Raw genomic sequence first — 13,915 nt, forward strand, 5'->3', positions numbered from 1 at the left:
GTTCCATCCCAATGGAAAACCAGCAGGACCGTACTACTGTTCAAGAAGGGAGACATCCATGACATTGGCAACTATCGCCCGATCTGCCTGTTGTCTGTCATCTACAAGTTGTTCACTCGAGTCATCCTAAATAGGATTGGCAGAACACTAGATGAAGGACAACCATGCGAGCAAGCAGGGTTCCGCAAAGGATTCAGCACCATTGACCATATCCACACAATAACCAAGCTCATTGAAGTTTCTCGGGAGTTCAAGATGCCGCTCTGTTTAATGTTCATTGATTTAAAGAAGGCCTTTGATTCTGTTGAGACGGAAGCGGTCATTGAAGCCCTAGCCAATCAGGGCATTCAAGCCCAATACCTCAGGATCCTCCATGAGCTGTATTGCGGATTCACTACCAGGATCTCACCATTCTACAAAGAAGTGATCGTTGATGTCAAGAGAGGGGTGCGGCAGGGTGATACCATTTCACCTAAACTCTTCAGTGCCACCCTCGAGAACATCATGCGACGACTGGAATGGGAAGGAATGGGAGTGAAGATAGATGGTCGGCAACTACACCACCTCCGCTTTGCTGATGACATTGTTTTAATAACACCAAACATCAGCCAAGTGGCACAAATGCTGGCCGACTTTGACCATGAGTGTGGAAAGGTAGGACTACAGCTGAATCTTACAAAGACAATGTTTATGAGAAACAGCCTTGTTCCTGACGCCCCATTCGCTCTCAATGGAACGACCATCTCCGAATGCAACAGCTATGTGTACCTAGGTCGAGAGGTCAACATGACAAATGACCTGGCACCCGAGCTGCGCAGGAGGAAGAGAGCGGCTTGGAACGCCTTCAAGAACGTCGAAGAAATAGCTAAGAGGACAAAGAACCTCCAGCTCCGGGCACATCTCTTTGATTCCACTGTTCTTCCTGCATTAACATATGCCTCAGAGACCTGGGCCCTATGCAAACAAGATGAGAACGCTATTCAGGTCTCCCAAAGAAGAATAGAAAGAGCTATGCTTGAAATATCACGTTTCACTCAAATGAGAGAACGAATCCGGAGTTCTGACATCCGTCGATGATCAAGGATCAGGGACGCTGTCTCATTTGCCAAGGTGTCGAAAATCAGATGGGCTGGTCACGTAATGAGATTTAAAGACGACCATTGGACTAGAGCTGTTACTGATTGGATTCCACGGGATGTCAAAAGACCGCGTGGCCGCCCACCTACCAGATGGTCAGACTTCTTCGTCAAGATCATGAACGATCGGTTTGAGGCCCTTCATGTTCCCGGAGCGAACAGATGCCATTGGGCTACACTAGCACGCGACAGGGACAAATGGAGACGTTACTGGCGCCCACTCGAGCAAATCGACGACTAACGGGAAGTTAAGTGATTAAGTGATTAAGTGGGAGGACAATGCTACAGTGGCAGGAGAATAACCAGTATTGTGTTTGTTTATGTGTGTGTGTGTGGGGGGGTGCATGGGATAGTGGGGGCTACCAGATCTGAGTCTAAATAGTAGGACACCACAGTGAGTATACTTCTTCAGTCATACTGCGCTGATTAAATCCTGGCCCAGACCACCTCTCCTTCCTCCCTGCACTTTCAGAAAGATGCAAAATCTTAAGTTTAGGAGCCTTGGAACTTTGTTCACCACTTGATATCCATTGCCCAACACATAGTGGATACTCCGAAAACATGTGGCAAATAAATAAATGAGTGAAGGCTGTGGGATTGCTACATTTGCTGTCTGCACTGCTTGTCTCTTTGGTTCCTGGATTTTTTGTTTCTTCTCCAACATTACCTCCAACAACAGGTTGTTCCTGCTCACCGACCCAATTTCCCCTCTCTGTATCAGAGCATCATCATGCCTTTTGGTTCTTATACATAAAACTGAAAGACAAGGGCTGGAGGGATAATACACAGGGGAAGGGCACTTGCCTTGCACATGGCTGTCCCAAGTTTGATCCCCGGCACCCCACAGAGTCATCTGAACCCTGTCAGGAGTGATCCCTAAATTAGTCCTGAGCACCACTGGGTATGGCCCCCAAATAAAGAACCAACCAATTAACCAAACTTTTAATTTTTGGTTTTTTGGTCACACCTGGCGCTGCTCAGGGCTTACTCCTGGCTCTGCATTCAGGGATCACACCTGGCTGGGCTGGGGGAACCATGTGGGATCCCAGGAATCGGCTGCACGCAAAGCAAGCCCCCTACCTGCTATACTATCACTCCAGCCCTAGAGTGCACTTCTTTAGTTGTGGAACCTGCACAGTGCTTGCTGGGGTGAGCAGTCCTAGTTCAGGGTCTCAAGTACTGACCGTGGTGCTTGCGGGGTGCTGTTGTAGTACTCACACATGTGCCTATCAGGGGGTGCAACTTCTGTCTCTGGTGCTCATTTATTTAAGCTGCACTGCTTTCTGGTGGTTTCACCCCTCTTGTGATGTTTTATACTCATCTGGCTGTGGTGCAGATGAAAAGTGCTTGCAGCACTGACTGTGGATATCAACAGTACTACCAGACTCAAAAAGCCAGAGAAAGGGCTGGAAAGAGAGTACAGTCGCTAAGGCCATTGCCTTGCATGTGGCTGACCCAGGTTCAACCCCCAAAACCCATATGGTCCCCTGAGCCCTCTCAGGAGTGATCTTTGGACACAGATCCAGGAGTAAGTCCTAAGCACAGCACAGGTTTGACTCAAAAATAATTGAAACAAACAAAAAGGCAGAACAGCCAGGACTGCATTGAAGCATGTGGAACTGGGAATTTGAACTTGTGACCTTACACTTGTCAGGCAGGTGCTTCAAGCTACTGAACTATCCCTCTAGGCTTAAAAGTTACCATTTTAAAAAGTTGAGGTAAACTTGACATATCGGTTTCAGAAACATAATATGGTATTGTATAATATAATAATATGATACATATATTGTGAAATGATCACAATTTACCTGTTGAAATACATCATTCATAGTTATAAGGACTTTTTTGTTTGGGGGGACACACCTGGCTGTGTTCTGTGTTTATTCCTGATCCTGTGCTCAGAAATAACTCTTGGTGGAGCTTGGGAAATCGTATGTAGTGTCAGGGACTGAACCTAGGGAATTGAACCCAGGTCAGCTGAGTGCAAGGAAAGTGCTTAATGGCCTTATCTCTCTGCCCAAGGTTATAAAAACTTTTAAGATCTACTTTCCTAGTAACTTTCCAATACGCACTACATAGTAATTTTGTACACCAATACCGCAAACATTAACTATTGTAACCATAAATCTAAACAAGAATTAAAAATAAATTATAAAGTAAACAAAGAACAAACATGAAATGCGGTAGCATTAATGAGAGTTACCATGTCACTGTTGATTTTATATCCTGGCTTATCTATTTTGTATTTGGAAATCTCTACCTTTTTACCCCTTTAATACATTTGCCCACCCCACTTTCTGTCTCTGACAACCACCAATCTGTGATCTTTCATTTTTTTTTTTTTTGCTTTTTGGGTTACACCCGGTGATGCACAGGGGTTACTCCTGGTTCTGCACTCAGGAATTACCCCACGCAGTGCTCAGGGGACCATATGGGATGCTGGGAATCGAGCCAGGTCGCGTGCAAGGCAAACGCCCTACCCACTGTGCTATTGCTCTGGCCCCTGTAATCTTTTATTTTAAAGATTCCACATATTTGTGAGAACTGTCTTTCTCTGTTTTCCTTATTTCACCTGGTATAATGCCCTCAAAGTTCATTCAGGTCATCTTAAACAGCAATACTTGAGACATTTTGTGAATTAATTATTAATATAGCAATGCATATGCATATATACTTATATATTGACTGTAAAATTAATCCATCAGTGGATACTTAACCATGTTTCCATATTTTGACTATTACAAATTTTATTATAGTGAGTGTGGGGGTATACATGTCTTGTTGAGGTTACTTTTCATCTTCTTTGGATACTCAGAAGTACAGTTGGTGGATTATAGAGTAGTTACACTTAAAATTTAAGGGCCAGATAGTGCAGTGGGTAGGGCATATGCCTGAGATGTGGCTGACCTGATTCAGTCCCTGTCACTGCATATGGTTCCCTAAGCCCCTTTACAAGTGATCCCTGAGCACAGAGCCAGGAGTAAGTTCTGTGAAGTAGAGTGTGACCCAAACCCACTTTTCATGTTTTTCTTTGTAGTAGTTGCACTCGTTCACTTTCCCAGCAACGGTGTACAAACATTCCCTTTTGTCTATATCTTTGCTAATGTTGTTGCTTCTTGTCTTTTGATAATACATACTTCACAGGTATGAAGAGATGTTTCATTGTGCTTCTGAATTTTATTTCTATGATGATTGGTGTTACTGAGCATCTTTTTATGTGCCTCTTGGTCACCTATATGCTTTCTTGGGGGAAACTATTAAAATATTCTCTCCATTTTCTCTCTTTTTTAAAAATTAATTGTATTTTATTTATGAAGTGGTTCACAGTAATTACAATGATTACGTTCCATATTTCAGCACCAATCCCACCACCATTACACCTGTGACTTAAGGGCTCCATCTACACACTCACTCTTTCTTTCAAGGAAATCTTTTTGGATCATCTTTAGTGGATTATTCATAACAAGCTCGAGGTAAAGGCCCTCCCGTTGATCGTCGATTTGCTCGAGCGGGCCCAGTAACGTCTCCATTGGAGACTTTGTTGTTACTGTGTCTGGCATATCGAATACTCTCGGTAGCTTGCCGGGCTCTCCGAGAGGGGCGGAGGAATCGAACTCGGGTCGGCCATGCAATACAAAATAAATAATTTAGGTCCTTCTTGGGGACAGGCTGTGGGATTGGGTGGCAAGCTACCCGTGATGTATTCGATATGCCAAAAAAAAAAGTAACAACAAGTTCTCACAATGGAGATGCTACTGGTGACTGCTCCAGCAAATCAATGAAGAACAGGAGGACAGTGCTACAGTGCTACAGTTTTTTTTTTTTTTTTTTTTTTTTTTTTGCTTTTTGGGTCACACCTGGAGATGCTCAGGGGTTACTCCTGGCTCATGCACTCAGGAATCACTCCTGGCGGTGCTCGGGGGACCATATGGGATGCTGGGAATCGAACCTGTGTCGGTCACATTGGCTGCGTGCAAGGCAAACGCCCTACCCGCTGTGCTATCGCTCCAGCCCCCAGTGCTACAGTTTTTAACTTGATGTCGTACTACTTGTTTATTTTGCTTTTGGAGTCAGATCCAAAGAACTATCACCAAGACGAACGACAAGGAACCTATTGCCAATGTTTGCTTCTAAGAGTTTTTAATCTATTCTGAATAAATTTTTTGTGTGTGAGTAAGATATTGGTCCAGTTTCTTTTGGCATGTGGCTGTTCAGTTTTACCAGTATCACTGAAAAAAATTTTCCCCAGAGGCTGTCTGTCTGTCTGTCTATCTATCTATCTATTTATTTATCTATTTTCTTTTTTAAATTTTTTCTTTTCTTTTCTTTTTTAAAATAATGTAGGAGTACTGCCATTAAGCCATTGTTTAAGCTGATTGAATTGGGCATGAACTCCACATTACTTTTTTTTTAATTGTATCACCGTGAGATAGTTACAAAGCTTTCACGTTTAAGATTCAGCCATCAATGATGAAACACCCATCCCTCCACCAGTGTGCATTTTCCACCACTCACATCCCTGTCCTCACCCTGCCTCTATAGCAGACAATTTCCCCAATACGCTCTCTCTCATTTTGGGCATTATGTTTTGCTCAAAATTTCCCACCACCATTCAGGCCTACCTGCCAGGGGCAGACGCTAGATAATTTATTTTCCATTGCCCATTTTAAATATCATGAGAGCTTGCACAGCTGCGATTGTAAATGTAAATTTCTAGATCGTAAATGGTTGGACTCCAGAGACATCTCTGTCATGACACTAATCCATTTTGGGATTCAATTGGGAGTATCTGGGCCAGGGTTGTTGGTGCACTAAGATGGCACCTGGAGGCAAATTGTGGGCATGACAGCCAGTCTGCTGGGCAGGCAGGGACCTGAGGAGGGGCAACCCAGGTCCTCTGCTGCCATGTGGCCTAGAGATTTAGTCCTGGAACCCACATACTTGAGCCTTGCTTGTGGAAGCTCTTGGTCACCAGGATTCCATCTGGAGTAGGTGGGGAGAGCCACCTGCCCCATCTGGGGTGCCCCAGTGAAATTGGCTTGGTATGGGGCCCAGAGAGATCTCCGGCACTGTGGTGTCTTCCAGGACTTGCTCCTGTGTCTCTGGGTCAGGGCTGTTGGTGTGTTAAGATCCACGTTACAAAATTTTCAGCAGATTATATCTTCGTAAGGTCCATCCTGAGATGGTGGAGTTAGGCTGGGAGTATGGCGGCGATTTTGGATTGTGGAAGCAAGTGGCTGCCAGGGGCTCTGGTTGGGTGGGCACAGGCCAACCTGCCCCCTCCAATTTACCCCGGTCTGTTCAGCCATACATGGGCCCAAGCTCTTCTGCAGTTTTTTACATCTTTCAAGATTTATTTAGAGGTCTCTGAGTCAGGGCCAGCAGTAGAGCTTACAGGGTGGCGCTGGAGTTGATTTGTGGGGTGACTGCCAGTGCTTCCATGTGTATTGGGAACTCTGAGAAATCCTTGAGATTTCAGTCACAAAATCCACATACCAGAATTTTCAGCAGATTATATCTTGGTGAGGTCCGTCCTGAGATGGTTGAGTCAGGCCGGGGATATGGTGGCAATTTTGGATTGTGGAAGCAAGTGGCTGCTGGGGGCTCTGCTTGGGCGGAGGCCAGCCCACCCTCCTCTGATTTACTCCAGTCTGTTCAGCCATGTGCGGGTCTGAGATTAACTGTGGCTTTTGATCTCTTTCAAGATTTAACTATGGGTATCTAAAATAAGGCCAATAAATGAGCTCATATTGCTGAGCCATAGGTGATTTGTGGGTGTGGCTCCCACATACCTAACTTTTGGCCATTTAATTTCTTGGTAAACTTGGTCCCACCTTGTTGGGGTCTGGCTGTAGGCACAGCAGCAATTTGGGGGTATCAGGAAGCCTGAAGGCACCATTAGGCTGCTGATTCACTCACCCCACAGGTATAGACCTGCTGGTGGTACCATACCCCACTATCTATCTATTTTCTATCTATATTTTTGAGTAACTCCCTGGGGACCATGCAGTGCTGGCATTGAACTCAGGGTTCTATCATGCATTCCAGTCCTTTGAGCTTTTGTTCCCTTTTTACATTGTCTATGCTTGTCTCCTTTGTTATAAATTAATTGATCACATAGGCAGGGGGTTATTTCTGAGCTCTCTATAGCTAGTTCTCCATAGTTTTGTTGATCTATATATATATATTTTTTTAAGTTAGGGAATGTAATTAACCAGCTTTGTTATGTTTTTGGGTTTGGGGTTCATACCCAGCAGAGTGCAGTGTTTACTCAAGGGTCTTCGTTCAGGGATCACTCCTGGCAGGCTCGAGGGATCATATGAGATGCCAGGGAACTAACCAGATCAGCGAGTGCCAGGCAAGTGCCCTAACTGCTGTACTATATCTCTGGCCCCAGCTAAAGAGTATATTAACTACTTTGAGTTTTATGTGGTTCCACACAGATTTCAGGTTTGTTCTATTTCTGTGAAAGAAGGCTATCAATATTTTGATAAACTATCACTATCACTTAAAGAAGGTCTTTGATTCTGTTGAGACGGAAGCGGTCATTGAAGCCCTAGCCAATCAGGGCATTCAAGCCCAATACATCAGGATCCTCCGTGAGCTGTATTGTGGATTCACTACCAGGATCTCACCATTCTACAAAGAAGTGATCGTTGATGTCAAGAGAGGGGTGCGGCAGGGTGATACCATTTCACCGAAACTCTTCAGTGCCACCCTCGAGAACATCATGCGACGACTGGAATGGGAAGGAATGGGAGTGAAGATAGATGGTTGGCAACTACACCACCTCCGCTTTGCTGATGACATTGTTTTAATAACACCAAACATCAGCCAAGCGGCACAAATGCTGGCCGACTTTGACCGTGAGTGTGGAAAGGTAGGACTACAGCTGAATCTTACGAAGACAATGTTTATGAGAAACAGCCTCGTTCCTGACGCCCCATTCGCTCTCAACGGAACAACCATCTCCGAATGCAACAGCTATGTGTACCTAGGTCGAGAGGTCAACATGACAAATGACCTGGCACCCGAGCTGCGCAGGAGGAAGAGAGCGGCTTGGAATGCCTTCAAGAACGTCAAAGAAATAGCTAAGAGGACGAAGAACCTCCGGCTCCGGGCACATCTCTTTGATTCCACTGTTCTTCCTGCATTAACATATGCCTCAGAGACCTGGGCCCTAAGCAAACAGGATGAGAACGCTATTGGGTCTACCAAAGAGGAATTGGGTCTACCAAAGAGGAATTGAAAGAGCTATGCTTGGAATATCACTTTTCACTCAAATGAGAGAACGAATCCGGAGTTCTGACATCCGTCGACGATCAAGAATCAGGGACGCTGTCTCATTTGCCAAGGTGTCGAAAATCAGATGGGCTGGTCACATAATGAGATTTAAAGACGACCGCTGGACTAGAACTGTTACCGACTGGATTCCATGGGATGTCAAAAGACCGCTTGGCCGCCCACCTACCAGATGGTCAGACTTCTTCGTCAAGATCATGAACGATCGGTTTGAGGCCCTTCATGTTCCCGGAGCGAACAGATGCCATTGGGCTACACTAGCACGCGACAGGGACAAATGGAGACGTTACTGGCGCCCGCTCGAGCAAATCGACGACTAACGGGAAGTTAAGTGATTAAGTGATCACTATCACTATCACTATCATCACGTTGTTCATTGAATTGCTCGAGCGGGCACGAGTAATGTCTCCATTCGTCCCTGTCATAGTGTAGCATGATGGCATACTGGGGGCTCTTTAAGGGTCAGGGGAATGAGGACCATCATTGTTACTGTTTTTGGCATATCGAGTATGCCATGCTAAGAGCTTGCTAAGCTCTGCCGTACGGGCAGGATACTCTCAGTAGCTTGCCGGGCTCTCTGAGAGGAATGGAGGCTTTGGGGGCAGCTTCTAATCTCCTTTACAATTCCCAGTAAGGCATATATGCGCACAGGATACTCTCAGTAGCCTGCCAGGTTCTCCGAGAGTGAGAACTAGACAATAAGAGGTCTAGGTCTAGCTTCCAGGAACGTGGTTTTATAGTCTCTGGATCTTGGCTGTTGATGGGGTTACATGGCAGTTGGTGGGTGTAACTGTCTAGCTACTGGAAGATAGGGCATCTGGGTGGAGGAGGCCCAGTCCCTATCTGAGCAGGCTTGAAGATCTCAGCCCTGGGTCCCGAAAACCTGGGTTCCCCTGCCGGTTCCTTTATGCATGAGGCTCATCAGAGTGTGTGAAGAGTGGTCTTAGCATGTCTGTGGCTGGGTCCTGGAGGTCTTCAGCTGCTGGGGCTCTGCTCAAGGCAGAGAGGGAAACTCAACCCTTTTTGATAAACATTTCATTAAATTTATAGATCATTTTGTGAAGGACAGACATTTAAAGAATATTAATTCTTTTTGTTGTTGTTGATTTTGGGCCACATGCAGCATGGCGTTTGATTGATTCCTGCAATCAAACCTGGGGCTTCCTCATGTGAAGTCTATGCTCTCGCCACTGTGTTCCTGCCCCAGCAATATCAATTCTCCTGGCCCATGAGCCTGAACTGTCTTTCCATGTTGTTATACCTTCTTCGATTGTACAGATCTTTCATTTTTGGGGTCAAATTTATTCTAAGACATCTTATTATTATAGAATGGTAAACAGGATTCTTTGGGTTCATCTTGTTTTAAAGAAATGATTTTAATTTCTCTAATGGTTTGCTTTTAGTACAGGAATGGGACCGATTTTTTGTACATTGATTTTTGTATCCTGAAACTTGACTGCATTTGCTTATTCTAACAATTTTGGGGGTGAAGTCTTTAAAGTTTTCTGAATCACCAGTTTTATTAGGGTCTTGTTATGTTTGCAAGATACTTACTGTATTAATACTGGCTTTTCTCCAGATACTGACTCTAAAGCCAATATATGAAACAAAGACATAATAAACAAAATATATAAAGTGGCTCTCAGAGTGTACATCTCTTTCTTTCTTTCTTTCTTTTTTTTTTTATTTCTCTTTTTGCTTTTTGGGTCACACCCATTGATGCTCAGGGGTTACTCCTGGCTCTGCACTCAGAAATTACTACTGGCAGTGCTTGAGGGCTGGAGCGATAGCACAGCCTTGCACATGGCCCAACCGGGTTCGATTCCTCTGTCCCTCTTGGAGAGCCTGACAAGTTATCGAGAGTATCCCGCTCGCACGGCAGAGCCTGGCAAGCTCCTCCTGGCGTATTCAATATGCCAAAAAACTGTAACAAGAAGTCTTACAATGGAGACATTACTGGTGCCTGCTCGAGCAAATCGATGAACATCAGGGGACAGTGCTACAGTGCCGGGGATTATGCCGAACTATTGTTCCAGCCCCCATACATCATCTTCTTTTGGTTTCTTTCTACTTTTGTCTCTCCCTGAAGTATGTATATATATATATATATATATATATTTATATATATGTGTATATATTTATTACTGGATATATCCAGTAATAAATGGATCTCATTTCCCTAACCCTGAATATGCAGAGTCGAGAAGGATATGGAAGGAGAGGGAGAGGCTGATAAAACACCAAGGCAGACATAGGCTGCCAAAACACAGAAAAACAAAAATGATTGTCTGTACTTTTAATGCTCGTACGCTGGCATCTACTGCATCCATTGAAGACCTTATGGTACAAGCGCGAAGATCAAGTACGACATCATTGGTCTAACCAAAACGAGAAGACATCAATCCCATCATGCTGTTTTCGACACTGGAGAAGAACTGTTCCTTGGAACATGTGATAAAAGAGGCGTCGGTGGTGTTGGTATCCTTGTCAACACAAACTTAATCACGAGCATTGATTCATTCGAATGCCTAACAACCCGAATCGGACGATTACACTTGAATAAATGTGGCTCACTACCGGCAGTTTCTATCTTTGTTGTCTATGCACCAACATCCAGTTATGGTGAAAGAGAAACTGAGAAGTTCTACATGGAGCTGGAGAAGTTCTATAAAGAAGATCACACCTTCTACAAGATCATTATCGGTGATTTTAATGCCAAGATAGGACCAAGAAGATCAGTCGATGAACTCCACATCGGAACCCATGGCCTGGAATGGAACGAACAGGGTGACAGACTGTCTGAGTTCATCATGTCAACCAAAACCTTCCATGGTAACTCACAATTCCAAAAGGCTGAATCTAAACGTTGGACATGGGAGTCTCCCGATGGACGGTTCCACAATGAAATAGACCACATCATATTCAATTGGCGGTTTTGCCTAACCGATGTTGCTGTTGTCCCAGAATTCCAAACGGGATCAGACCACCGTCTTCTTTGTGCAAAATTTTACCTCACAGAACGAGGAGAAAAGAATGCAAGGTTTAAGAAGAGGACTTCCAGAACAACCACCAACTGGGAGCTCTTTGGCTCTATTGCGGCAACATGGGAAGATGCCGTCATTGACAACATTGATGAGGAATACGATCGAATGATTCAGCACCTCCATGATTGTGCAAGGAATGCCAAGAGAGAGATAACCACAAAAAAACCGTCTTTCTTCGAACACTCTTGAACTTATTCGCCAACGTGGCTTGGCACATGCCTCAGGCAACCACAAGCGAACATCTGAACTGGCAAAACAGTGCAGAGAAACCATCAAGGATGACCTCAAAAACAGGAGAGCAGCAGTACTGGTAGATGCAGCAGAAGCTGGGAAAAACATTCGTAATGCCCGCCTGTCCTTCACCAACTACAAAACCAAGATGACTGCCCTCCGACATCATGATGGATCTATCACATCTTCCAGAAGGGCAATGGAGAAGATTATTCATGACTTCTACTCAGATCTCTTTAATAGCCACATCCACTTGCCCACATACCACATACCACATGATGGATATGTCGTTCCCAATGTTCTCCCTTCCGAAATCCAACATGCCATCTCGTCGGTAAAGAAACAAAGAGCACCTGGCCCAGACAAGATCAGACCTGAACATCTGAAGAACTTACCATCAGTACTCATCAATACATTGGCTCGACTCTTCACACGCTACCTGTCTGAATGCAAGGTTCCATCCCAATGGAAAACCAGCAGGACTGTACTACTATACAAGAAAGGAGACATCCACGACATTGGCAACTATCGCCCAATCTGCCTATTGTCTGTCATCTACAAACTATTCACTCGAGTCATCCTGAATAGGATTAGCAGAACACTAGATGAAGGACAACCATGTGAACAAGCTGGATTCCGAAAAGGATTCAGTACCATCGACCATATCCACACAATAACCAAGCTCATTGAGGTATCTCGGGAGTTCAAGATGCCGCTCTGTCTAACGTTCGTTGATTTAAAGAAGGCCTTTGATTCTGTTGAGACGGAAGCGGTCATGGAAGCCCTAGCCAATCAGGGCGTACAAACTCAATACATCAGGATCCTTCGTGAGCTCTGTTGCGGATTCACTACCAAAATCTCACCATTCTACAATGAAGTAATCATCCATATCAAGAGAGGGTTCGGCAGGGTGATACCATTTCACCAAAACTCTTCAGTGCCACCCTCGAGAACATCATGCGTCGACTGGAATGGGAAAACATGGGAGTGAAGATAGATGGTCGGCAACTACACCACCTTCGCTTTGCTGATGACATTGTTCTAATAACACCAAACATCAGCCAAGCGGCACAAATGCTGAACGACTTTGACCGTGAATGTGGAAAGGTCGGACTACAGCTGAATCTTACGAAGACAATGTTTATGAGAAACAGCCTTGTTCCTGACGCTCCATTCGCTCTCAACGGAACCACCATCCCCGAATGCAACAGTTATATATACCTAGGTCGAGAAATCAACATGATGAATGACCTGGCACCTGAGTTGCGCAGGAGGAAGAGAGCGGCTTGGAATGCCTTCAAGAGCATTGAAGAAATAACTAAAAGGACAAAGAACCTCCAGCTACGAGCACATCTCTTTGATTCCACTATTCTTCCTGCATTAACATATGCCTCAGAGACCTGGACCCTACGAAAACAGGATGAGAACGCTATTCGGGTCTCTCAAAGAGGAATTGAAAGAACTATGCTTGGAATATCACGATTCACTCAAATGAGAGATAGAATCCGGAGTTCTGATCTTCGTCAACGCTCAAGAATCAGGGACGTTGTCTCATTTGCCAAGACATCAAAAATCAGATGGGCTGGACACGTAATGAGGTTTACAGACAACCGCTGGACTAGAGAGCCATTACTGATTGGATTCCACGAGACATCAAAAGATCACGTGGACGCCCACCTATAAGATGGTCAGACTTCTTCGTCAAGACCCTAAATGATCGGTTTGAGGCTCTGCATGTTCCTAGAACGAACAGATACCATTGGGCTACGCTAGCACGCAACCGGGATGAATGGAGACGTTACTGGCACCCGCTCGAATAAATCCATGAATAACGGGGATTAAGTGATTAAGTGATATGTATATATTATATGTGTATATATGTGTAATATATTATACATATATATGTGTATTATTTTTTTATTTCTGCCTATTTTGTTGGTTTGCTTGCCAACAGGTAGGTTCCAGGATGACAGCATCTCGTCTAGTCTGTCCACAGTCCACGGGACAAAGGCGTGCACTGCTCTTGCATTTCGCCTGGGAGTAGCAGCTGAGGGCAGAATGAGACCAAGCGTGGGATTCTGCGGGAAGACGCACCTCCCCTTCCCCCACCTCCACGCCCCCCACCTCCCCCGGAGCCAGGGGCCCCTAAGCCACGCCCCAACAGCGAGCGCGGCGCGGGCGCGTGTCCCTTTAAGGCGGGCG

The sequence above is a fragment of the Sorex fumeus genome, unplaced genomic scaffold (assembly GCF_029834395.1).
Source record: "Sorex fumeus unplaced genomic scaffold, SorFum_2.1 ptg000122l, whole genome shotgun sequence".
NCBI classification, from domain to species: Eukaryota; Metazoa; Chordata; class Mammalia; order Eulipotyphla; family Soricidae; genus Sorex; species Sorex fumeus.